We start from the raw sequence: 27,473 nt of genomic DNA, 5'->3' as shown, positions 1-27,473 counted from the left end.
AGTAAGAGTGGAGGAAGAAGCCATTCATGCCTAAAGAACATTTTAGGGAAGGAAAACTACTCTGTATTGACGCCATAATGGTAGATATGTTGTCCCATCCACAAGACACACAATGCCAAGTGTAGAATTCACATGGCTATGCTATGTAAAGTGAATCCACCAGTTGTAACAAATGCACTGCTCTGGTCGTGGTGTTGATAATGGAGCCGAGTATGCATATGGGAGATAAGAGCTATATGGGACATCTCTGTAGCTTCCTCTCAATTTTGCTGTAAGATTGCTCTAAAAAATGAGTCTTACAAATAAACGGAAGGCTGGGAAGGTGGCTTAGTGGTAGAGTGTTTGCCTAGCATGCATGAAGCCCTGGGTTTGATTCCTTAGTACCACATAATCAGAAAGAGTTGGAAGTCGTGTTGTGGCTCAAGTGGTAGAGCACTATCCTTGAGCAAAAGAGGCTCAGGGACAGTGCCCAGGCCCTGAGTTCAAGTCCCAGTACTGGCAAAAAAAAAAAATGAAGCTGGGCACCAGTGGCTCAGGCCTGTAATCCTAGATACTCTGGAGGCTGAAATCTGAGGATGGCAGTTCAAAGCCAGCCCAGACAGGAAAGTCCATGAGATTATCTCCAATTAACCACCAGAAAACTGGAAATGGTGGTGTGACTCAAAGTGACAGAGTGCTAGGTTTGAGCAAAAGAGCTCAGGGACAGTGCCCAAGCCCTGGGTTCAAGCCCCATAATCAATGACAGATGGTGGAGGGGAGAGGGAGATATTCAAATGCCAATGGCTCATGCCTATAATCCTAGCTACTTCTAGATCATGGTTCTGGGCAGGAAAGTTGGTGAGACTTGTATCTCTAACCACCAAAAACCTTGAGATGGAACTGTAGAGTGTTAGGCTTGAAAAATATTTAAGGACAGTGCCAAGCCCCTGGGCACTTAGTTCAAGCCCCAGTACTGGCACTATATATATATATACACACATATATATGAGAGAGTGGTAAAAAGATAGAAATAGGTAGATAAATAGATAATAGAAAGAGATAGATATATAGATAGAGAAAAAGCGAAAGAGATAGATACATACATATAGATAGACAGACAGACTTACAGATAAAAGGAAGCATACAGGATGTGGCCTATTGTCCAGGAATGAGTGGGTTCTTTCGGAAGTATCTGTTTCTCTTTTTCCAAACTTCTTCCAGTGATTTACTCTGACCTGGAGCTCCTAAGCAGTACACGATGTAGTTAGGTTGACCGCCTTTCAAGTTAATACCCCCATCTGATCGGTATTTTAAGCGTTAAGACAATCATTTGTGATGAAGCTGAATCTGAGGCTCTTGAGTGCCATAATTCCTCCTGCCTTTGGGCATTTTACCTTGGATGTTCAGAACTGCCTTCTCTGAAATCAAGCCTGGCATCTTTACTAAAAACCTACCCCCTGATTAGAAACCTTGGCTGATTAGACAGCAAAGAAGAAATACTCCAACTAAATAAATGGGAAACAAATTGAACAGATAATTCTCTGTAGAAATACAAAAGGCTAGCAGATACATTAGCTACATGGTGAGGGGGGTGGGGGATAAAGCTCTTCATTCTGAGCCATAAAAGGAAATGCAAATTTAAACCAAGATGCCAACTCACCCCAGCTAGAACAACCAGTGCTGCAAAAGCTTCCTGTTTTGCCCAGGCTGGTGCCTGATTGGCCAGCCATCTTCATTCATATGTTTGGGTCTTTGAGCCTCAGGAGGAAGGATTCTAACCCTTCCCTGTGTCTCTAGCATCTGAAGAATACAGATTCCTGCAGGCCGTCTGAGATACCTTAGCAGCAACATCTTTCCTATTGGGCAGAGTGCTATTTTCCATTCATAACCACATTTCATGCAGAAGCTTGTTCCAAACATGTAGCCCTGTTAAAAATAAGTGTGACCTTTCTTTTACTTGGTAATATACGAAATTGGAAGAAAAAAATTTACTTGCTGTCTTCTTTTGCAAAAATCTAATTGGAGTTGGTAGCATCTCATTTTAAACCCCTGGAAATGTGTTTTCGGTTTCATTTCATGGGTGTAGTCCCAGCATTTATCCTTACTGGTAAATAGTTTCAGTGCTAAGAACTAATGTGATCAGCATCATTTAAAAAAAAAAGAACAAGGAAAGCCTATTTTATTTATTTTTATATTTGTATTGTTATTTTATTGTTTATTGTGATCGTTTTTTTTCTAAAGGTGATATACAGCAATGTTACAGTCAACATTTCTTTGTGGATAATGTCATTCCCTTCCCCTCTCTCTCCCTATTATTGCCTCCCATACCCACACAAACGTTGTACAGTTCATTTTCAACATCGTGTCTAGTGAGTACTATTACTACATTTGTTCATCCTTTGTCCTTCCGTTTCTATACCTCCCCTTACACTCCCAAAGACGTATGTAAATGAACAAGCAGAACAAAAAGAAAAGACAACAAAAACAGCAAAAAAAAAAAAAGAAGAAGAAGAAAAACTTGTTTCCATTTGCTGAGGTTCATTACAATTAGCATTATTTTGTATGATCACCGTGCACATAAACATTGTGCCCTTCTGTTCCTCTCCTAAGCATGCCCCCCTTTGGTCTCACTGTACGTGAATGCCTAGAGACTTATATAATTTATCACATCCCTGTGTATTTAGATCAAGCTTCCACATAGGAGCTTCAGATCACTTTTTAAGTAACTGAGCAAATCAACACAAAGAACACCTTCATCTAATGTTAGATTTGTCTAGTTTTCTTAAAGCTTCTAAAAGATAGCCCTATGTAAAAAGTTTCCTTTCTTATTGTTAAATGCAGCATACACCCCCAAAAATAGGAAACCTAGGCAAAGCTTCACTTTTCACTTCTCTGCCCCTTTCTATGTTGTCTAACAAGTCGGTCATGTTAGCTATTTTAAGTAATGTTTCAGAGACGAATAGGATGTTTGCAGACATTTGCCCTGTAAACAGTACATTATGTGAGCACCTTAAGAGAGAGCTAAATGTCTATCCATAAACACTTCTTGTGTGATTGCAACAAGGGTCAAAATTGTAAACAGTCTACAGTTAAGTACTTGATCAACAGTCACTGAAATAAAATATATTAGGAACTCTTGTTATAGCCCATGCCCCATGCCTCTCCCTCTCCAGAAGAAAAATGCCTTTTAACTGGCCACAGAAGGCCTTGTTCCCAAATGTTTCTAATTCAGCTAAACATCTTGATAGGAAATATCATAAATTATATGTACAGGCCTGTCAGTACAATTTTCAACAGGAGAAACATGAGTTCAGTTTGAAATAAAATGAAAACTTGGGGCCAGTTTTTTAAACTTGCTACCTTAAGTTTTCATCCAAGGCCTACTTGTGGAGAAACCACAAAATTCCAGAGCTCTTGAATTAAAAACCTACAAACTAGGAAATGTGCCTTAAGATGCACTCAATCTATTCTTTATACTCTTCTGGGAAATGGAAAAATATATTCAAAAGTATAAAAACGCTAAGGTTGAAAACGCACCTTCAGATCTAGCAACACTTTTTGTGTGTGTTTGTGTTCTGACTGTGTTACTAAGTTCAAGTGTGGCACTCGTTAAAGGAGGCTGCTGGGATTTCCCATAAATAATGACAGTACAATAATGACAATAGAAAATGGTCACGACTGGATGATACTGTCTACCCATAAGAGTCACTAAATAAGGAGAGAAGGAAGAAGGGGGACTAATCATATGGTGCATAATTATATGTATTATCTGATATACTATATATTTTATATGCAATAATTATCTATTATATTATAATACATACATTATAACCTAATATAAATAATATAATATGATTTGTAATTTGACTGTAATTTATAATACAAATATAATATAATTTATAACAAACATAAAAGTATAATAAATAATCATATAAAACTTATAATTATATAGAGTATTAGGCATCAGCCTGATATGTGCTATATATATGATATATAATTATAGTGTATGTTTTGTAATTATATATAATCTATTATATATGTTGTATACTATAAACATACAATATATTGTAGTATGTATGGCAAATTATATATACCTGAAGTTTAAAAGATCTATTAAGGAAATAATGTGAGGCACAACTGTACTTTTCTATCAAAGGTGTACTAAGTTGTGCTAAAATATACTGAAACAGAACTAGAAGTACTACTTTTTTTTCCAGTCCTGGGGCTTCTACTCTGGGCCTGGGTACAGTCCCTGAGCTTCTTTTGCTCAAGCCTACTGCTCTACCACTTGAGCCACAGCACCACTTTCAGCTTTATTTTTTTTTGAGTAGTTTATTGGAGATAAGAATCTCACAGACCTTCCTGGCAAAGCTGGCTTCGAATCATGATCCTCAGATCTCAGCTTCCTGAGTTAGAAGTACTATTTTATAAAACAAAATGTCACCCAATGAGGAAGACAAACTTTCCAAACAGATTAGAAACAGTGTTTATATACAAACAGTGTAAGAAACCAAAATGTCAGCATCAGCAGGAAAAGTCAGGCCTGTCCAGAGGCTGTGCTGGTAATGGGGGCTCCTTAACAAGGACCTCTGTGCAGACAATGGTCAGGCAGCCTAAACCTCCAAACACCTCATTGCAAACACCAACAACTGTGTATGAAATGCACCTCAATCCAAATACACTAAAGGAAGATAATCTTACAAGAGGAACTCAAAGACATAACTCCACTGAACATTAAAAATATTATTTAATGAAATGAATTCCAGGAAATGAAAACATGGGTCTTATTGGAGGTGATGGTGGAATCCGTGTCATTTGATTTTGCTTTGGGGTTTTGTGCTGCTGCTGTTGTTGTTGTTTTATTGCTATTGGTGTTGTTGCTTTTTGTCTTTGGAGGAGGATACAGAATTGGAGGAAGGAAAGGTGGGAAAATGTAGTCATGGTACTCAGTAGACTCTCTGTGGAAAATGAACTATGCAACTTATGAGCAGGGACCGGAGGGAGAAATTGAGAGAAAAAGAAGGAAGTGGTGACATTGTCCAAAAAGAAATATACTCATTGACTTTGGAAACACCAACCCCTCTGTACAACATCTTGATAATGACAATAAAATTTTATATTGTTAAAAAAATATACAAGAATCAAGCCTAGATTTTTCTCACTTGCAGAAATTAGTGGTCCAGTGGCTAGTGGTAAACTTTTTTTTATAAAGAGCTCTTTCTTTCTTCCATCCTTCCTCCTTTCCTTCCTTTCTTTCTTTTCCTTTTTCCTGCAGTAGCAATCTTGAACCCCTAACGTTATTCACTTGACTTGACTTTCTGGACTGGCTTTATTGAACCATGCCTCCATCCCAACTTATTGCTGGCTATTTTGGAGATGTAATCTAGAGGACTTTTCTGCCCAGGCTGCCCTCAAACCACAATCCTCCAAATCCTAAGTAGCTAGGATTACAGGTGCAAGCTACAAGCACCTCAAAGTCATCCACAGAGCTGGAAGTGAATAGTGTATGGCTATGTCTTAATGAAACCTTATTTGACTTGAAATTCAACGAAATTTCATGTATCACAAAATGTCCTTCTTTTGTTTGGGAGTGGTTACTTTTGTTTTGGGAGGGGTTTTGCCACTATTTAAAAGTTCACAAGTCATTTTCAGTTCAAAAGTGGTATTAAAACAGGCAGCAAGTCAGGCCCTGGTGGCTCACATCTGTACTCTTAGCTACTCAGGAGGCTGAGAATCACAGTTCAAAGCTAGCCCTGGTGGGAAAGTCTGTGAATCTCTTATCTCCAATTAACCAGCAGAACACCAGAAGTGGAGCTGTGGCTCAAAGTGGTAGAGCGCTAGCCATGAGCAAAACAGCTCGGGGACAGCGTCGAGGCCCTAAGTTCAAGCCCCACAACTGAAAACAACAACAACAACAAAAAGCAAGCAGCAACCTGTATGTGGTGAAAGGGCCATAGGCTGAGCATCATTACAAGGGCATCTGTCAAATTTTACAAACTCCTTTCTGTTAAATCTTCCAATTCCCAGAGCCAGTGTTGAAGGTCACAGAACTTGTTGCACATGCATAGCACTTCAAACTATCTAAGTTGAAATATCAGAGAAGCTAAAAGGTGAAGAACCTCTGGAAATAGATGGAAAAAGAGATTCTACCTACAGGCAGACAAAGAACAATCAGTACACACCTTTACAACTGAGGCCTTACAACTAAGGTGTTTCAGCTTTTCATAGCACAGATGCCTGTGCACCTCCATTTCTTATCCCCAGTACACAACGTGTTAAGGTCACCTGTTTATAACATGAATTCTGATACTACCATCATTCCTGTGTTTAGGCTGACCGTCACTTAGGAATGTATATTTTTGTATTTGTAGACCTACAGGATGATTTGATCTTTTCTTCCTTTCTGTCTCAGGAAGGACAGGAACAGCATGCATTTATCTGAAACAGATTTGTGTGATGGAAACATTTCCAGCTGCACAAGGGCTGTAACATCTACACCTAAATTAGCTCATGAGTCAACAGATCTCGTTTGGTTATTACATTTATTGCATCAATTATCGACAAATGAAATACAGCTGCGTTGTCAGTAGCCCCACCTTCAAGCAGCCGCTTAATGAGCCTGCAAGGTAGGAAGGATCTGGAGAGCTTTTGACAACAAATAAAGAAGAAACCCAATTCTCTCACCCACGGAACGAAGCCCAGCTGCAACTTCTTTGCCCTTGTGGGGCTGAGTTATCATATTCTAAGACAATCTAATCAGGTATTTATCCCAAACATGAACACCAGTACATTCGATTTGTTTGCTAAATAAAAAAATGGGTAAATCTGGCATCCAAGTCAGAGGTGCCACTGGTCTTCCAGCCCAAGGTCATTTAAGTAGTAGATCAGGAGAGGGTAAGGCAGGAGACAAGAACCCCTTTTCCAGCTGTGCAAGACCCAGCCTGACATTTTGACCATCGCTCTCATCTTTTTCACATTTCTTGCTACAGACTAGGGCTGGTGGAATCAAATGTTCCCAGTTTCCCTGAAATTTTTTGTTAATTTTGTTTTTCAAAGAGAGATGGGATTGAAGGTCTGGAAGGATCTGGGCAAAGTCAGATTCAGGACCTGTCTCCATATTTTTACCAGGGGAAGGAATTTGCAAAGATCTTCCCCGTTGCCAGTATGTATTTTATAGGCACTGGGTAAACACCTGTTTTCAATCACACCTTCAGATCAGAGGAGTCCCTAGGAGTGGCCTGGGAGCCCTGACTGGGCCCAAAGCAAAAGGAAAAGTCCCCTGCCCAGGGCTGTCTTTTCTCTTGGCTTTGTAAATGATTTCTGGTCCACCTGTGGGAGAAAGGCCAGTCCCAGCTTCACTTACATCATGTGTGTGGAACTTGAATCTCACCGTAGGAACACCATAGAAAGGGACATTTGTTTAAGCCACTGGTCAGCAAGGGTCTCCCGCACCGCAAATGGATTTGGACTCATAAACTATGAGAGATTAGTTTTAAGCCCTCACAATAGACCTTCCTGAACATACTCCAGGTGACATGAAAGGCAGGATAAAGCTGAAGCCTGGGCCTACAACCCTTCCAGATGGCCGGACCTAGAATCCAAAGTTTAGGGAGAGCTATCCAGGACAGCTGCATCATGAAGACACAGCCTAAACAGGTTCCCCCCAACAGCAGCACACAGGATACATTTCCCCCGAATAATTCACAGCACAACAAAAACCTGCCATCTCTGACATACACAAGATTGTCATAAAGGAGGCTTCTCACCTCCGCTGCTAGGCCTGAACTCTTAAGTATACTCGGAGAAATCATTTAACCATCAAGACCCTGAAGATTTGGGGAATAAATAGTACTCACTGGACACGAGGCTGAAAATGAGCTATACAATTTGTGGGTGGCCATGGGAGGGGAAAAGTGGGAGAGAGTGAGAAAAAGGGGTGACACTGTCCAAAATGAAATGAACTGTTCATGTGACATATAAATGTAACCCCCTCTGTACCTCAATAAAGATTCAAAAAAAGAATAATGGGTTTGGAGGCATAGCTCAGGTGGTAGATCACCAGCCAATGAAAGCATCTGATACTGAGTTCAAGTCCTGGTCTCAGACAAAAAAAAAATATAATAATAAAATAAAACAGATTTGGGGAACAAGATTTAAGATACCTACCCCATGGTTTGGGGAAACCTTACCTTAACCAATTACTAAGTGTGGGCCTGAAAACAATTCACTTTCATGATCAATACACAACTAAATTACACCAGACATTCCATAAATATGAAATCCTAGGGTTCCACTGAAGTTAGATTCCTTCACAATTACCAGATCCTGGCAAACGTTGGGCTTGCTGTCTTCACAGAATAAGCTCCCTGGTAAGGTTACCCTTTCCTTCTCCCCACCCTCCGAGCTTTCTGCTGCCCAAACCTGGACTTGATTGACCCTGCTCCACACAGCCAAATGTGCCTTCACACCTTCGCTTAGGTAGTGGACTGGGAAAGACTCAGAAACCTGTTCAGTACATGTATACGAATAGCTAAACAGGACATGTATAGCCCACCGGGAGAATATGTGAAAGCCAAAATAAGCACAATCCAATTATAGTTTTAGTTTTCAACCAAAACTGGAAGAAGGCCTTATGAGGGACACCACAATACTTCTGAGAGTTGCACATTCTACTCTGTCATTTTTTTTTAGAGATGCCAAGGGCAACACACAATCTATCAGAAACTCATCTTGAAAGTCAGAATAGAGAATCACATTAATACAAAAAGCCCATCTTCCCCACACCCTGGCCTTTCAAAACCAGAGGAGGATGCACAGTGGATCTGTCTGAGTTAGAATCTTTTCAGCCCAAGGGGTTGCTTGACACACGCACTGCCATTTTAAGGGTAGCCACCATCTTACAAGAAGCTATTTTAATTAAATCACATCCTGTTATAAGAATTCTTTCTCTAGGGGTGGGAGGCGCGGCTCAAGTGGTAGAGCGCCAGCTGAAGAAGAATTGTTTTTCTGACAAGTGCCTGCTTGGGTCAAGTGTGCTGACTGAAAACCCCTTTCAAACTCCCCAGTCATGGAAGGTTGTGAATCTTAAGCTCTGAACAACTGGGAAGAAAAACCATCATGAATTAGCAATAAAACCTGGGCGAACACCCCAGCCAGTATGCATAGTAACATGGGTTCCTCTCAGCACTCCCTTGTACAGAAATAAAATCTTGGCTTGCTATAAGTTCCTTTCCAGTTAGTATCCTTATAGCTATTGGACACTCCCAATATCCCAAGATATTGGCAATGTAAGGCAGACAGACAAAAGCTGGGGGCGGGGGGAGGCTGCTGCTACCTGATACTCCACCAGCATTTCTCTCAAGGTATTCCAAATGCTTCAGGCTTTGGGATGTCTTAAGCTATTTCTCCTCCCCATGTTCAGGCCTTTGTCATGATTTTTCTTCTACCTCCCTTCAAGGATGATAAAACAAGTCATCTGACAGTTACTGAGCTGTTTACTGGCTCTCATAGTTCTGCCTAATCATCACCATATTCTTCTAGGTGAGATTTCATTTCATTGTGGCGAAGGGAAGAAAAATCCTCCATGCTTGACCGACTCGGTCAACCTTGAGAACCACAGCACAGAGCGAGGTGTAACGAAGTTTTCATGGACACCCATGTTGAAGTGTTGGTAAATGATAGGCAAGCATCCGCATGGTTTACATTCCTGTTCACAAAGGGTTTCATGCATGGGAATCCAGTGTTTTTCCTCCCTATTATCATCGCTTCAGATCATGTCATCCCACCCAAGTTTTCAAAATCAAAAAGTCTGGTTGGCCTTCATTTGATCTGTCATCGTGGAGTTGTTTTCATTCTCTCCCATGCTAAAACCTTTCTTTCCCTCCTCTTTCTCCTCTCTCCTTCCCCTCTTTTTCTCCTTCCTCTCCTTCCTCTTTCATTTCTCTTCTCTCTCCCTCTCTCTCCCTTTCCTCTCTCTTCCCTTTCTTCTCTCTCTCTCTCTCTCTCTCTCTCTCTCACTGTCTCTCACTCTCTTTCTCCCCCCCCTCCACTTTCCAAGCTCAAAACAACAAGATCAAAAAGTTGGCCTGGAACAGATGTCAAGTGGTCCCACTGGACTCTCACTTAACCCCTTCCAAAGGTCTAGCTGGACACTGACAAGAAACTGGTTTGGTGGAGGAAGCAGCGGGCTTCCTGGATAAACATGGGCCCACCCTCCTTGTAAATCTCCTGAGCCAGGGACAGTGGAAATATTTCACATGATCGCCATCTGCTCCCAGGGAGGTGTACACACCACTGCTTTTCAAAAGGCAGCTCTAGCCTTGATTAGTAGGAAAGGGTAGGTTTTCTATGCTATGCTAATTGGGGTTGTTTATGACCCCCAATGCAATAAAATTTGATGTTGCAAACTGGAAGTAGCTTCCTTGTTTTGTCTCCTTAGACCCACCTAGACCCACCTCTCTTCTTCTTCTAGAAATGTTACCTAAAACCAGGTGTGTGAAATATCTGAGAAGCAGTTAAGTAATCGGGCCTTTTATCTACCTGACAGAGATATATGGGGAATTTTAAGACCTAATGATTACAAATGGGCAGGAAATTAGCATGAAGGAATTTTTCCGTATTTTGTTTCTACACACAGTGTACATCACTAATTTATCACATTAGATGGGGGCCATATTGGGATCCCTTACAACTCTCAAAAATGAAAAATAAAATTAAAAGCAATTTTGAAAAGCCCTCAAAGCCATTTTTTTTCAAGTTGCAGCTCTTTTTCAAAAGCAGGGAAAGAATATTACCTAGGTTGTATACACACAATAAGCTGAAAATATGGAAACTTCCTGAGACTGCAGGGTTGGAACAAACTCCAAAAATATTTACAGTCACTACAACGGTCAAGTTAGTTTCCTACCATCAGATAACTTTGGTCTTGAGTTGAGTGGTCACTTGGTAAAGAAGAAAACTTTGTTTGCAAATCAAACATGGAATGTGACGTAAACTGTAGATAAATTTCCAAACCCTTTGGACACCGTTCCCTGGTGGCTAACTATCCTTCCAATTTGTAAGCACCACTTCCTAGCCCTAAAGAAAATACTGGAGAAAATTACCTTCCATGTGGCTTTCGATGCGTGCTCTTTTTAAATCAAAAGCATTTGATGGTTATTGATTACATCATTTTGTTGTCAGAAACACAAGGCTGTTACAAGCCTTATTATCTGAGCTAGAGTATCATGTTCAACTGCCCTGCCTGTCTGTGATGGTCTAATTGCACTTTTGTTTTATCTTTTTTTCCCCCAGTGTCAAGCAATTCAGGTTGCCTGTAAGGAGACAGGCATCCAGGATGGAGTCCGTGGGAGGTGCTACACAGTGGGGTTTGTACCTTCCAAAGCTATGGGCAGCCATATTTCAGGGGGTAGAGCCTAGTAATGAGTCTGCTTTCATTTATTTGTGCATGAATGCTTTGGACCCGGAGCTCACTTGTGGAGTCTGACATCTCCTGAGGTGCTCCACAAAGCCAACGACCATTTAATCACAACCAGGCCACACAGGATCGTGGGCTTGGCCATTGTGGGCATCACTGTCCCAAAACTTGATCTGCCTTCACCACTGTTTGCAGGGGGGCCAGAAATGAAGCCTGCGGGGGGGAGGCTGACAGGAAAAAGAGCCACAAAGACTCATGTTCCAAATGTAATGGAAACATGAGAAGACACAGTAGGAGGGCTGCAAGGGGTCTCAGGTGCCTAGATTTGGTCCTCCCTGACCTTCTGTAAGCTAGGACCCAGTCCATGCTTTGTGGCTAGCCTTGATTGGTAGGAAAGGATAGGTTTTCTCAGAGACTGAGCACTGATCACAATAGCTCCTACACCTCCTCTCTCCATGCCTTGTCTGTTGCTCATTCCTCCCTACTTTGAATCTCTCTCCTCTTTTGCCCCACAACTTCCTGCCAACGTCCAATTCAGATGGCAGCATCTCAAACCAAACTCCATCTCCAAAAGCTTTCAGAGCATAGTTGGGGGTGGGGGGTCTCTTTCTCCTCAGAGAGTTTGTTAATCTTGGCCACTTTCCAATTCCTGATGCTGGGCTGATATGAAGCCTCCTCCCCCCCCCCATATCCACCTGTCTCTGAGACTTAGAACCTCCTATTTCACTTTGTTGCCCCCTGACCTGCATTCACCAGCAGTACGGAACTCCCACCCTGCGGATCATCTGAGGCCCTCAAACTCATTTTGTTCAGGATAGAATAGATACACATACCTTCTCTCAAGATTCTTGTAGACTGGCCACAGCCTGCCTGCCTGTATTGATCCTTTTATATGGCCCAGGAAGGAAATTATAAACAGCCAAATGGCCCTTGGTGGGGAAAAAAAGAAGTTTCCCACCTGATATTCTAAACTATTTCTGTTTTGCTTCACTAGAGCCAGAAGGCATAATTTGGTCTAGGTTCAAAGTCTTTGCAGAGATTATTGATGATGTCATGCAAGCAACCTTGAATTACTCCGACAAAAACATCTCTTTCTTTCCTTTTCCTTTCCTCCTTCCTATCTTTTCCCCCTCTATCTCCTGCTTCCTCTCCACCACAACCAACAACACAGCCAACAAATGTCTTGCTTTATCCTTAACAGGGCAGTTCATTCAAGACATTGAGAATCTCAATCTCAGTTTCCACGCCAGTTAAACTTCCTTTTGAAGAACAAGAAAACAAATTGCAACATTTACCCTGAATAAAATGTCTGTGGAAGCAAGAGTTTTCACATGTTGCCTTCAGAAACTCCTATGCTGCATACCTTCATGCTGCCAATTCTTATACAACATGCAGAATATAATATCTCAGATTTTATGTATTTTATGTGTCTTGTTCCTCCATTACTTGGAGCTTTCTGGAAAACACATATTATGTGTATTCATTTTTGTATCTACTCGAAGTTCCTTGCACAGTGCTTTGCCTTTCCAGAATTCTCAGTGTTTCCACAATTATATTAGAAAGAGTGGGAAATGATAATGTACCATCCTTCCAAATCACATCTAACAAATTGTTTGAAAGTGGCATGTTAAAGAAGAAGCACAAATGCCATCACCACTACCATCAATCCAGACTAAATTCAAATATTGCTGAAGAAAGTAGGCAAACTTTATTTTAAATACATTAAAAGTTTTTGAGTATTTTGGTTTTGGTGTTTGGTGGATTTTTTTTTCAGATTTCAATCTGCTTATTCCTTATGTAGCTTAATATTTCTCCACAAATTTCAATTTTTTTCTAATTGCTTGAGTATAGCAATTACTCTTAACATTGAATGTTTAATGATAGTATATCAAGTCTCTGTATGTCTAATTCTATTATGTATTATTTCTATTGGTTCTTACTTAAAACTGTTTCTCTGAATATCTAATACACCATGACAGTGATTTTCTTTTTTTCTTTTCTTTTTTTGCCAGTCCTGGGGCTTGAACTAAGGGCCTAAGCAGTGTCCCTGAGCTGCTTCTGCTCAAGTCTGATACTGGACCACTTGAGCCACAGCACCACTTCTGGCTTTTTCTGTGTATGTGGTACTGAGGACTTGAACCCAGGGCTTTATGCATGCCAGCAAGTACTCTACCACTAAACCACAGTCCCAGCCCAGTTTCTTATTTTCATGAAGGAAATGGAAGTGGTTCCCTCCCAGCAGGGATTTGCTTCTGCCAGGAGCCACGGAGGAGGAGTTACTAGTCAAACCACCTTAAGCTGAATTCTTAACTCTTTGTCACATTATTCAAGTAGTATGTATTCAGGATGAAGATAGGACTGAGAGGGGCTGGTAATTACAACTTTTCAATAATTATTATCTTCATTCGACAGCTGGGTATTTTTCTGCCAGTCTTTTTTTTTTGTCAGTAATAGGGCTTGAACTCAGGGCCTGGGCACTTCTCTGAGCTCTTCCTGCTCAAGGTTGGTGGGCTACGACTTTGAGCCATAGTTCCACTTCTGGTTTTTGGGTAGTCAATTGGAGATAAAAGTCTCATGGACTTGCCTGCCCACACTGTCTTTGAACCGCAATTCTCATATCTCAGCCTTCTGAGTATCTAGGAGTAGAGGCATGAGCCACCTGTGCCCAGCTTCCTACCAATCTTGATTACAGAAATGAGAATGGGTTGGGAGAAAGGCTCATTTTTGTTCATCTCTACATTTAAAGCCAACAAATCTCAAACAGGATAGGCAGACTTAATATAGTGAAAATGGTAATACTGCCAAAATTAATATACAAATTCAATGTGATTCCTATTAAAATCCCAATGACGTACATTTCTGAAATACAGAAAACAGTCCAAAAATTCATATGGAACAACAAAAAATTCTAGGCAAAAAAGACAACATGGGAGGGATCTCGATGCCGGACTTCAAACTCTACTATAGAGCCATAATAACAAAGACATCATGGTACTGGCACAAAACAGACCTGAAGACCAATGGAATAGAATAAAAGATCAAGATCCAGAAATAAAACCACACACGCACAGTCAGCTGATATTTGACAAAGGAGTCAAAGACATACAGTGGAAGAAACACAGTGCGGAAAACTGGGCAGCAACCTGCAGAAAACTACAAGTGGAATCCCAGCCTATCACCATTCACCAATATCAACTCAAAATGGATTAAAGACCTTAACATCAAACCTGAATCTCTGAAACTACTGCAGGACAGAGTACGAGAGACACTTGAACTTGTAGGCACAGGTAGGAACTTCCTGAACAGAGTCCCAGGGTCACAACAAATTGGAGAGAGACTTGACAAATGGGACTACCTTAAAATAAAAAGCTTCTGCACAGCTAAAGCTATCGCAACCAAGCTAGAAAGACAACCAACTAACTGGGAAAAAATATTTACTAGCAATATATCAGACAAGGGGTTAATATCCAGTATATACAGGGAGCTCAAGAAACTAATCCCTCCCAACCCTAGCAAACCAATTACTAAATGGGCAAGGAAACTAAAGAGAGACTTCTCAGAAGAAGAGACAAAAATGGCAAAGAAACACATGAGGAAATGTTCATCATCTCTAGTTGTAGAGGAAATGCAAATAAAGACAACCCTGAGATACCACCTTACCCCAGTCAGAATGCCCACATCCTAAAGTCAGCCAACGACAAATGCTGGAGGGGATGCAGAGAAAGAGGAACCCTATTACACCGGTGGTGGGAATGTACACTTATACAACCACTTTGGAAAGCAGTCTGGAGGGTCCGCAGAAAGCTAAATATTGACCTCCCTTATGACCCAGCCTTACCTTACTTTACCTTACTTCTAGGCATCTATCCTGAGCAACAGGAACCAGTATACAAGGACACATGCACCTCTGTGTTTATTGCAGAACTGTTCACAATAGACAAGATATGAAAACAACCCAGATGCCCCACCACAGATGAATGGATCAAAAATCTGTAGTATCCCCTGCTTTCACTATATTTGATGTCAGTATAACTTGTGGAGGAGATGGAGAAAAACCAGTTGTTTAAGGATATAGGTGGACCTGTTGCAACAATGAGAAGTACAAGTTGTCATGTCCAAAACGAGCTTTACAACGTCGGTGCGGGGGGGGGGGGAGGGGGGGGAGAGAAGGATTGGGATTGGGGGGGGGGGGGGAGGCTGGGAAGGGATGTGAAGGGTAAACCAAAGGAGGAGGCTGCAATGCTTGGTAAGAAATGTACGCATTATCCTGCCCATGTAATTGTAACCCCTCTGTACAGTATGTTCACAAATAAAATTAAATTTAAAAAAATCTGTAGTATCTATACACAATGGAATATTATGCAGCCATTAGAAAGGACAAAATAATGGCATTTGCAGGGAAATGGATGGAGCTAGAAGAAATCATGTTGAGTGAGATAAGCCAAGAGCAAAGAGACAAACGGCACATGGTCTCCCTGAAAAGTGGATGTTAAACCCAAAATGTAAGGTGATACAACGAAGTTAACAAGGCTTAAGAAACAAAGGACTTCCACTCATCTGGTCAAATCACTACTAAATAACCCCATGCTGCTGATCACATATATGGTATATATGTGCACACTGGAGGGAAACCAGGAGGATGACACAGAACTAGAGGGAATCAGGGAAAACATACAACAATGGGACCCATCAGCTGCACTGGACATTGATCAAAATGAACTAAGCAACTCAATGGCAGCGATGGGAGGGAGGGAACAAGTGGAAAAGAGGGAACAGCTGATGCTATGCAAAACAAAAGAAATGTACGTATCACCCAATGTGGAAGAAATAGCTGTATTGTCAAAGCTCATAGAACTCATAAATGTTATATACCACGATAGACAATTTGCCCCATGAAAGTTAGAGTGTGTTTGTGACTTTAACTAAGCATCACTATCCCACAATACTGTGAAATTTGGGAAATTATATAATCACTTAATCACAATAAAGAATTTGAAAAGAAAAAAAAAAGCCAGGCAACAGTGGCTCATACCTGTAATCCTAACTACTCAGAAGGCTAAGATCTGAAGATCACTGTTTGAAGCCAGCCAGGGCAGGAAAGTCTGTGAGGCTCTTATCTCCAATAAACTACTGAGGAAAGGCCAGAAGTAGTGCTGTAGTTCAAGTGGTAGAATGCTAGCCCTGAACACAAAGAGGCTCAGGGACAGAGCCCAGACTCTGAGTTTAAACATCAGGACCAGCAAAAGGAAAAAACCACATTTTTATAACAAAGAACATACAAGTCTAGGAGAAGATACTAAAGCAATCAGAGAGAACGATCAACTGTATTCAAAGAGGAAGGCTGTTAGTAGATTAAAAGCTATGTTGGAAATCAGAATAAAAATAATATATCTTTTGTGTGATGAAAGGCAACAATGCTGATATAAAATTCCATACCCAGCAAAACAGTCCTCAATAATGAAGGTAGACAAAAATAAATCCTAAAGAATTTTAAGCAGAAGATAAATAACTGCAGATGGCATTTAGTCCCCATTTTCCTCCCATCTGACATGCAGTTCTGTGTCTTCAGCCTGTCTAAATTCTTCCTGTCCTTCACTATCTAGTTAGAGCCCCATATCTCCTCTTTCAGGGCTTTCCAATTATACCACTACACTATGAGAATAGTGTATTGCCTTTCTATAGACATGCCTTTCTATAGACATAGACCAAGGCAGAGACCAAGAAATTTTGAGCTTTATGAAAGGGGAAATACAACCCAGAAAGGAAAGGGGATATTAAAAAGTTAGATTTTCCAGTATACTTATATCTTGCTCTCAACTTGGATCTTTTTTTTCTGTCAGTTTTCTCCATTAACTGTTCCCTGAATGGTTAGTCTTGAATTTGCAATTTGCTTAGTGTGAATTACAAATATCCTCATTTGTTTCTTGAGCACTCAACCTCTGCCCTTATTCTCCAAATTTCTGTTCTCTGATCCTACCATGAGGCTAAAGTCTGATGCACATACCCTACTGTTAACAGTATACATAGAACCAGAAATGTCATGTTCATATGGTACCACCAGATATTATGGGAAATTTTCACAAGCTAAAGTCCCACTTTTGTAAGTAGATAAAAATTCTACTGGGCACACCTGTTATCCTAGCTATTAATGGGCTAAGATAGGAGGATTGTGGTTCAAAGCCAGCTCAGGCAGGAAAGTTTGTGAGATTTTTATCTTCAATTAACCACCAAAAAACTAGAAGAGGGGCTGTGGCTCCAATGATAGAGCACTAGCTTTGAGAACAAAAGTTCAGGGACAGGGCCCAGGCCCTGAATTCAAGCTCCAGAACTAATACACACCACACATACACACACACACACACACACACACACACAATCTTTGAAGATAGCTTTTCATGTCCCCCATAGTTTTTAGACAATACAATGCTAATAATGCTGATATTACTAATAAAAAGTTATTGAGTTCTTACCTTGATCCAGATACCACATCCACAGCAATGTTCTGCAGTGGTATTATGTTTCTGCTTTATGTATGAGATAAGAAAACAGAAGCGCAAGAGAAAACATCTACTTAATAAACATTAGTAATGATTTAAAAGACAAATAACATCTATTTGTCTCTTAAAATAGCCTTATAACTTTGTAACAGCCTTATAATAGCTCAATAACTTTTTAACTCCTCTATGCAATAAGTTTATGAAAAGATCTGAGTGCCAGAAATACAAATATTAATCCCTCTCGAATTTTTCAAATTTCCTGAACCAAGAAATTTCACAGAATTTCCTAAGCCTCAAAGTACAATCTTAAAAAAATGCAGATAGCCATATAAGATTCCTTAAAAACCTTGTAGGTGTAGTTTAAGGCTGTATGCTATAAGAGCTTTTACTTGCTATTGAATATGAAGAAAGCAAATCTATAAGAAAGTTGTATTTTCTTCTTCTAGCTAGACCCCCAAACCTTAGTTTATGGGTCTGTACTTCACCCTACCTGGATGGAGCACCAGCCAAAGTCTGAATCACGTGATGCCACAGGGAGGCACTGTAAAAGAATGCAACGCTTCATCAGGTTGATTTTTTTTCACAAACACAACAAGGATATATGTTTGATGGAAATGGATAGCTTCTAGCAGGGAGAATTCAGTTTTTTCTTTGAGGTTAAATAACTCTTTCCCCAGATAAAACTGGACTGCCTGCCTACCAACAATTTCACATATATTTGCTAAGCATGCCCTTCTATATTTGAAGAATGCTACTTTATTTTGGCCCAGAATGAAATCTTGGGAAAGTGGGCTACAAAACACCCTTTATAGTGACCTATCTAGTTGAATCAACAGTAGTGACCACCTTAGCCCTCCAGTAATGCTGCCTTACCCCAGGGATTATATAGCATGTTTTGTAACTGTTGGTAAAGGGCTGGTTTTTCCATATGGCTTCACTTTAAGGGGAAGATTTCTTCTAGGCACTTCTAGAGATCATATCAGTAAATCCTGGAAAACCTTACCAACAACTTATTAGAAAAGTTAACAAGACCAACAAAAAGATATAAGAATCAAAATATTGTAAATAGTGCCGGGCGTTGGTGGCTCATGCCTGTAATCCTAGCTACTCAGAAGGCTGAGATCTGAGGATCATGGTTCAAAGCCAGCTCAGGCAGGAAAGTCAATGAGATTCTTATCTCCAATTAACCACCAGAAAATTGGAAGTGGCACTGTGGCTCAAATGGTAGAACACTAGCCTTGAGCTGAAGAGCTGAGGGACAGGGCCCAGGCCCAGAGTTCAAGCCCACAACCAACAACTAAATAAATAAATGAATATATATATATATATATATATATTAAATAGTTGTTGCAGATTGCAGACTAAGGATACACGTGGGTCTGAAGCATTCTCCTTCCAAATGTAAAATGCATGTTCTTAATATTCATGTGACTTTTAGGGACAATGAGTCATATCTAGAGAAAGGAGCTCACATCTGACTGAGGCTATAATTGTCATTCTCTTCATACTCAATAGGAAGGAGAAAAAAATCAAGTAAACTCTTAAGAAAGCCCTATTAAGAAAACTTCTGAAAGGGAATCACAGAAACAGCTGGACAGGGGATGAACCAAAGCAACTTTGATACTCACTTGGCACTATGTTGGATATGAACATTACATCATGGGGCAGGGGGAAGAGGACTGAAGAGGGGTAAGTGAGGGATAAAAGGCAAATGTACCCATTGCCTTACTTATATAATTGTAACCCACCTGCTTAATCACCTTTTCAACTAAAAAAGAAAAAGAAAAATTCCAAGCCAGGCACCGGTGGCTCATGCCTATAATCCTAGCTATTCAGGGGGCTGTATCTGAGGATCATAGTTCGAAGCCAATCCAGGCAGGAAAGTCCATGAGACTCCTGTCTCCAATTAACCATCAGAAAACCAGAGTGGCACTGTGGCTCAAAGTGATAAAGAGCTAGCCTTGAGCAAAAGAGCTCAAGGACCACACCCAGGCCCTGAGTTCAAGCCCCATGACAAAAAGAAAGAGAGAGAGAGAGAGAAGGAAGGAAGGAACGAATGAAGGAACGAAGGAAGAAAGGACTCCATATTTTATCCTCTAAAACTTTACCCAGTCAAAAATTACCCAGTCAGTTTAAATTCAAAAATTCAATTTTAGATACGGCATCTACAGTGAACCACAGTAGTCCACTGAAGACAGTGCTTAAAGATAAGCAAGCTGCAGCTTTTTCCTACCCTCTCTGAAGGGAAGATAACAACATATTAATCATTTTCCCAAAGAGTGGAACTGTCACTGTTACTCAGCAGTCACAATTGCTTCTCAAGTTGCCTAAATAGATCTGTCAATTACTTGCTATCTGCTTATTTCTACATCTCCTTCCAGTAAGGGAATGACAACATCTACCTCTTCTGGGTGGCCATGCAACTAGTCAATAATGGCAGAAATATATGGCAAGTATTTCTTATCTGCAACGGTAAGTTGTTAGATGTTGCAAAGAAACACAAACTATATAAACTATAAGGTTGGCATACATGGGTGAAATCCCTACCAGATCTAGAGAGAAAGGGTTTAGATCCCTGCTATCTCAAGTTCTGAAGCATCACCTACTTCAAACAACTGCTTCAGTCGGTGAGTAATGACAAGAGCCACCAAGTCTTTCCAGTTTCCCTGGGACAATCTTTTTAGCACTACGTGCTGGGCCTCCAGTTGGCTGGGATCAACTTAGCTCACTTTTGATAGGATTGTGTCAGTTCTAAAACTGAACATTCTCCCTTCCTGAAATTTCTTCCTTTTGAGGAGAACTGGTGACCATGTAAAAAATAAAAAGTAATTGTGTGTGTGTGTAATTATACAAGTTATAGGCTTATATTCTGTCTATCTTGAAAATGTGTTCTTTTTCTTGATGCCTTACATGCAAATATGAATAATACTAGTACTTTACAACTAATACACTCTGTAAAGACAGTAATAATCACATTTCTGTGAACCTTTCAGGCAATCTTTAAAAGCAAATGAACAATATAGCTCCTTCTTTTGTGGATAAAAGAACTCAGGAAATGAGAGGTAAAGCAAGATTCCCTAAAATCAATTTTTTTAGTTGGTACATAGCTAGATTTCTACAGAAAGAGACCATTTTATACAACTTTTCAAAAAGTTGCTTCTAGTTGCTTCTAGTTTCCTGTTAGCAATACAGGAAAGAAACCTACACTGGACTGGGAAAGTTAGCAGCTCTGAGCCATTCAGCAGTCCAGGTTTCTTCTAAGATATTGGTCTTCCATTCTCTGGATCAAGTCCTTAGGGTGTGGGCAGAAGTTAGTGCCCAGATCCATGTCAGGGTTCAAACCCATCAGAGCACACAGCACTACGTGAGGAAGGGCTGGCAATGTTTTAAATAAGAACGTGCTACTGAGATGTCATGTGTCACATTCGCACATGCTGAGAGAACTTAGGCCTTGCCCACACCCAGATCTAGAGGTTGACAGTCTCAGCCTTCACACCTCAATGTCCTGTGGACACACACACACACATACAGAGAGAGAGAGAGAGAGAGAGTGTGATATTAGTTGCTTTTAAGCTTTTTCTATTGTTTTGAAACTTATCTCACTGCTGAGCTTCTGCTGCTTTTAGTCCAACTTAGTTTATACGAGACAAAGCTACCTGTTTTGCTCCTATTCTCAGCTTAGTTGGTTTTCTCATTATTTAGGGAAGCTTGCAGCTGATTCCTCTCAGCACCCGCTCATGACTGATCAGAGACTTGCACAAAGCCAGCTTTGTAGCTTGCCATGAAGCCGTGTAAGGAGGAGCCTACAAGATGTCTACTGTTTTGGTGTTTGATTTGTTGGGGGTGGTTTTTTTTGTTGTTTTTCATTTAAGATTAACAATAACTTTTCCAGAACCTCATGCCTATTCTTCTCTTTTTAGTTTTTATGTTTTTGCACGATGGGGTGGAACCCAGACATGCTTCAGGAGAGTTCTACCACTGACCTCCATCCCCAGCACATCCCTGGATATTCTATGGAGTGTGAGTGTGGTTCCTGTGTGTGCCCTTACTACAACACACACCACAGGTGAGGTCTGCCCACCAGGATGGTGTGAGGATGGACTGATACAAAGAGACCGGAGTGGCCACCTGGAATACAAGTGTTCATGCCCACATGACACTGCTCTCTGTTATTTGAGATGCTGCTTCTTTGTGGGATGTTCTCATGTGACTTTCATTCCTTCCTTGTTCAAAGCTACATAGGCTTTTCCTCCTCACTCCCTAAACCAAGGGGTTTTATTTTTTTCCATTAGTTTGTCTATACAAATCAATTAACAACCCATGACTCACTAGAATTATAGACATTTGAAATTATAGAACAGGGGAGAAAAGCGTTCTCATAACCCTTAAACAAATGGGGATTCCCTGTGCCTATATTTTGGAGTTTGAACAGTCCACTTTCCTCAGGAAAAAGCATTTAATATATTTTTTAAATATCAGCCAAGGCTTTTCAGAAAGATACAGCTTTTTAATCACTTGAATACTAATATCTGCACCTGTAGGTAACACAGAAATTGAACAGCAACTTCCTAATCTCTCTCGCCAAAATTAAATTGCATGTTGTATATGAAAACTAGGCAAGCTTCTGCAACCTTCTGGTCATGAAATATTACTTGCTGCTTTGAGAGGAAAAAGCTGACCAGCCATCTAAGGGAAAAAAATGGTCTCTGGTTTAAATCAAACAAACCAACACAACACCAGCCCACCAGTCGATCAACATTGACAGATTCCTCTCTGTGGGCTGCCTAGCAGAGGAGAGGAGTGCCCAGAGTCGAGACCAGGAAACAGCAAAGCTAACACAGCAGCCCACATGCACAGTACACATACTAACCATCAGCATCCTTGTATTCCAAGTTTTCCTTCCTGGAAATTCTATCCCTTTTCAGATTGGATCTTCTAGAAGGTTCCCCTTCTGACTGCCTTCCTCGCTCATTTTTAGTTAAGCCTTCCTCTCTAAGAACTAGCAATTGTAATAGACCTTGAATGAGAGTGTTTCAGGAATATTTTCCAAGCCCAATGGCTATGTGCAAAACTGTTATTTATTCTAAAAGGGCAGTTCAGCAAATTCCAGGACATTTCCTCCTCCCTGCTTTCCAGTTCTCTCCACTCTCCATTCCTTTTCCTCATGAATTTCTGGGGAAATTTAATCTATCACTTTCATCTTCATTGACAGTTGACTTATGCCAATATCCTTTCCATAAGAACCATTGAAGTAGCCAGGAAAAACAAGAAAATATTTCTACTTCAATTAGAAAATTAGATTTTCCTGAGTTATACCAAGATCATTGAATATCCGAAAACATTTGAGTTCTAGCTAGAGATCAGTTCCCAAATATGAGCTCCAATATATTTCCAAATATAATTTATTTTAAGATAAAATAGTCATCTTTATGTCCTGGCTATAACTTCTAACATTACTGTAGGCAGAACTGTCCAAGGATCTAAAGATTTTTAAAAACAAAAAAGTAGACACGTAGGTGTCGGTTGACTCACATCTATAATCCTAGCTACTTAGGAGGCTAAGATCTGAGGATCTGCAGTTCAAAGCCAGCGTAGGCAGGAGAGTGCAAGAGACTCTTAGTTCTAATTAAGCCAGAAATGGTCCTATGGCTCAAGGTAGTAAAGCACTAGCCTTGAGCATAAAAGCTCAGGGTATGCTCAGATCCTTAGTTCAAGCCCCAGGACCAGCACAAAACTAAATCAAATAAATAAATAAATAACAAGTAGACAACTATGGTCTCTGGCCAAATTCAGACCCCTGACACGTTTATTGTATAAATAAATAGAAAATGACTGCATTCATCCATGAGCAACTTGTCCATGGCTGCTTTTGCTGCAATTCTAGTCTCATGGTTGTCTTAGAAACTATTTGTAGCCCACTTAGCTAAAAACACTTCCATGACCTTTAACAGAAAAGGCTTGCCAACCCGTGAATTTAAAAAATAAAAGCATCTTGACTTTCACAAAGTCACATTTCAGTCATTTTCTCGATTTCTGAGGAGAAGCCTTAGAAATTTCTTAAAGGAAGCCAAATAATAACTTTAGCCCAACAGTCTCTCTACTCTGCCACACTGTCTCCCCAAAATGCTCATCTGGCCACCCTCTGTGGGCAGATGAGTAGGAGCCAAGTTGAAAGCATCATTGAGCCTCATTTAGAGTAGCAACCAGGGATGGACAGGCAGAGTTGATGGAGAAGGTCTATTCCACTCAATTGCAAATCTTTTCCTTACAAGGTATTGGGAAGATACACAACATCCAAGACTCTCAGCTTTTAGTTCCTGTGACCTTGGGCCATAGGCTTGAGGCATCTGAGGAAGATGCCTTTTTCTGTAGGTGGTCTCAGACAAGCCATCCTTGAATTCCATTCCTGGAATTTTGAGTGTTTGGTGTTTGGTGTTTTATAGTTGGGTTTGGGGTTCTTTATTTTATTTTATTTTATTTTTGTCAGTCATGGGGCCTGAACTCTTGGCCTAGGTGCTGTCTCTCAGCTCTTCAGTTTAAGGCTAGCACTCTACCACTTGAGCCACAGCACCTCTCCTGCATTTTTCTGCTTATGTGGTGCTGAATAATCAAACCCAGGGACTCATGCATGCAAGGCAAGCACTCTACCACTGAGCCACCTTCCTAGCCTGGACTTGGTTCTTAAGGGCTGTTTATGACATTGACTCCCACATTTACAGAAAGATGGCAGTTGCTTTTTTGTTATCTGAGTGAACTCTAAATGTAGAAAAGGCCAATTGGCATAAAATACTGTCTATATGAAAGTCCTAAAATGCCTCTTATACATCTAGTAATCCTAGAGTTTGGAGTGAGTATTTGGGGGGATTTTTGTTTGTTTGTTATTTTTATTTCATTATTTTATTTCATTATTATTTCATTGTTTCATAGTCATACAAAGGAGTTGTCATTTCACAAAGCAGATTATGAATTCCATACATGGTGATCAATGTCACCTCTTTCAACATTCTTGTCCATTCCTCCCCTATTCACCCCTTCCCCTTACTAGCCTTTATTTTGTAGGATATGCATTGAATTCTTCACTGCATTCTCCCTGCTTCATTCATCAGGTGGAAGATAGGGACAGATAGCACTTGACTACTAGCCTAGAATCAGTGTTCTCCTAAACAGCAAAACTCATCCATCTGATAAAACCAGATAACTTAAACACAGCACTCCATGCTGAAAACTGCACCTCTACAAATCTTGCGAAAATACCTACTCAAGGATGTACTGTTTTGGAAAAATGTCCTTAATGTACCACACAAAAACTTTGCTTATTCCACTTACGGAAAATACTCCAGGAGTGTGTGTACGTGTATTGAAATTTTTGTTTTTTGCTTTCCAAGTTTTGATTAGAATAAGCTGGGTGCCAGGGGGCCATTATCTACTTAAAAGGCTGAGATCTGAGCTTCAAGTTTTAAAGCCAGCCCAGGCAAAAATGCAGAAAAAGTCTGTGAGAGAGACTCTTATCTTCAATTCACATACAAAAAGCTGGAATAGAGTTGCGGCTTAAGTGGTAGAGAACCAGCTTTGAATGGGAGAGCACAAGATCTGAGTTCAAGCCTCAATACTAGCACCAACAAAGAAAAAAGAAGTATTTTGATAGTGTCTTTTCTCATTTTTTGTTTATTTGTTTGTTTTGTGTGGGGTGTGTGTGTGTGTGTGTGTGTGTGTGTGTGTGTGTGTGTGTGTGTGTGTGACAGGGTCTTGCTATATAACCCAAACTTCCCTCAAACTTCCACTTCTCCTGCTTCAGGAGTGCTAGAATTACAGGCTTGCAACACTGTGCTCTGCTTACACAGCCATAAAAGCAAAACCAGCCTTCCCAATCACCCAAGACTACAAATTACCACTTAGAAAGGAGTGACCTCCAAGAGCTGCCCCCAAGGGTTTGAAAGTGAAATCTGGACCCAAGAGGAAAACAATCAGGAGTGTTAAGTGGAGGCGCTATCATACCCAGGCTCTCTGCCTTGGGATTCTTCCTCTTCCTCTGCCTTAACAATTTCCTGTCACTTACTGAATCTGTCAGTCTAGTGCCTGGGACTGGGAATTTCCTGAGGATCTGCCCCCTGCACCGACCTATTTTAGGCCTAGACCAGCCTAGCCGCTTGGCTCCATGCCATGTGTGTCTCCGTGATCATGACGTGTCCTGTGTCCGGTGCCCTGGCTCATCTCCAGTCATCATGGCATCCAAATTCAGCTCTCCATTGGAGCTGAATTAGCTTGTTGGTATTGTTTCGTATGTCTCTTGGCTGTGTTATGTGTATTTGCGTGCTGCAGGCTTCCTAGCTGTGTTATGTGTATTTGCATGCTGCAGGCCTTTGTAACAACTGGTGGCCTGCAGCCTGTCAACTGTATAATAAAAACTCCAATATTCTACATTTTTAAAAAATTTTCCTATTACATATTATCTGACAACTACCTTATAATTCCAGCTTGTAGGTACAGCTACTGAGTACATTTTTCCTTTCTTTGCTGATTGTGGGGCCTGAACTCTGAGCCCAGGCACTGTTCCTGGGTTCTTCAGCTCAAGGCTAGCACTCTACCACTTGAGCCACAGGGCCACTTCCAGCTTTTCTTTTTATGCTTATGTGGTGCTGAGAAATCAAACCCAGGGCCTCATGCATGCAAGGCAAGCACTCTACCACTGAGCCACCTTCCCAGCCCTGCTGAGCACATTTTTAACTTACAAATTGAACAACTCCCCCAGAAGATGGAAGGAAAGACTAAAGAAATAGCAGATTAAAAAAGAGCCTCTTAACCTCGGGGAAGGTAGGGAGGGAAGGGATAGTAGGGGGAAAACAATGGAGGGGGTAACAATGCTCAATAGGAAGTGTACTCATTACCTTACTCATGTAACTGTAACCCTCTGTATAGTATCTTTACAATAAAAAAATTTTTTAAAAAAGCATCTTAGAGGTAAGGATGGAGGAAAGGCTGCCTTCAATCTGGATGGCTTGACTCGCAAGGAGAAAGACAAAATAGGAAAAAAAAGTTAATAATATAGTTTCTTGGAACAACTACAAGATAAAAGACTTGTACATTTAAAGGCTCCTAGTTTGCTAAACAGAAGCTATAAGGGGAAAGGTATTTCTGTCTACAGATGACACTTAAGAGTTTAAAAAAAAAAAACCAAAGCAAAATGCCAAATGTTTCTAGAAAGAGCAGATCACTTACAAAAGAAACAAGAATCAGATTGCAATACACCCATCAACCCTCACATATTTTTAAAGTATTCAAGCAAGATATAGTTAACAACCAAATCATCAATCACGTGTAAATTTATAAATTAAAAAATCCTCAGCCGCACAGGTTGCTCCAAGCTTTGCCAATAGAAGAATTCACATTGTAGGCCAAGTCAAAGTTCAGCAAAATAAAAACACCAGGAAGTGGGTACTTGAAAGAGGTGGGGTGGGTCAGGGGGAGACAAATGAAAAGGAGAAGAAAGGGAAGAATGTAGTCAAGAATCCAATGCACCATAGCTAAGATCTGGAACCAACCCAGATGCCCCTCCATAGATGAATGGATCAAGAAAATGTGGT

Source organism: Dipodomys ordii, unplaced genomic scaffold, assembly GCF_000151885.1.
Source record: "Dipodomys ordii isolate 6190 unplaced genomic scaffold, Dord_2.0 Scaffold40, whole genome shotgun sequence".
Taxonomy (NCBI): domain Eukaryota; kingdom Metazoa; phylum Chordata; class Mammalia; order Rodentia; family Heteromyidae; genus Dipodomys; species Dipodomys ordii.
Note: the sequence above shows the minus strand (reverse complement) of the source record.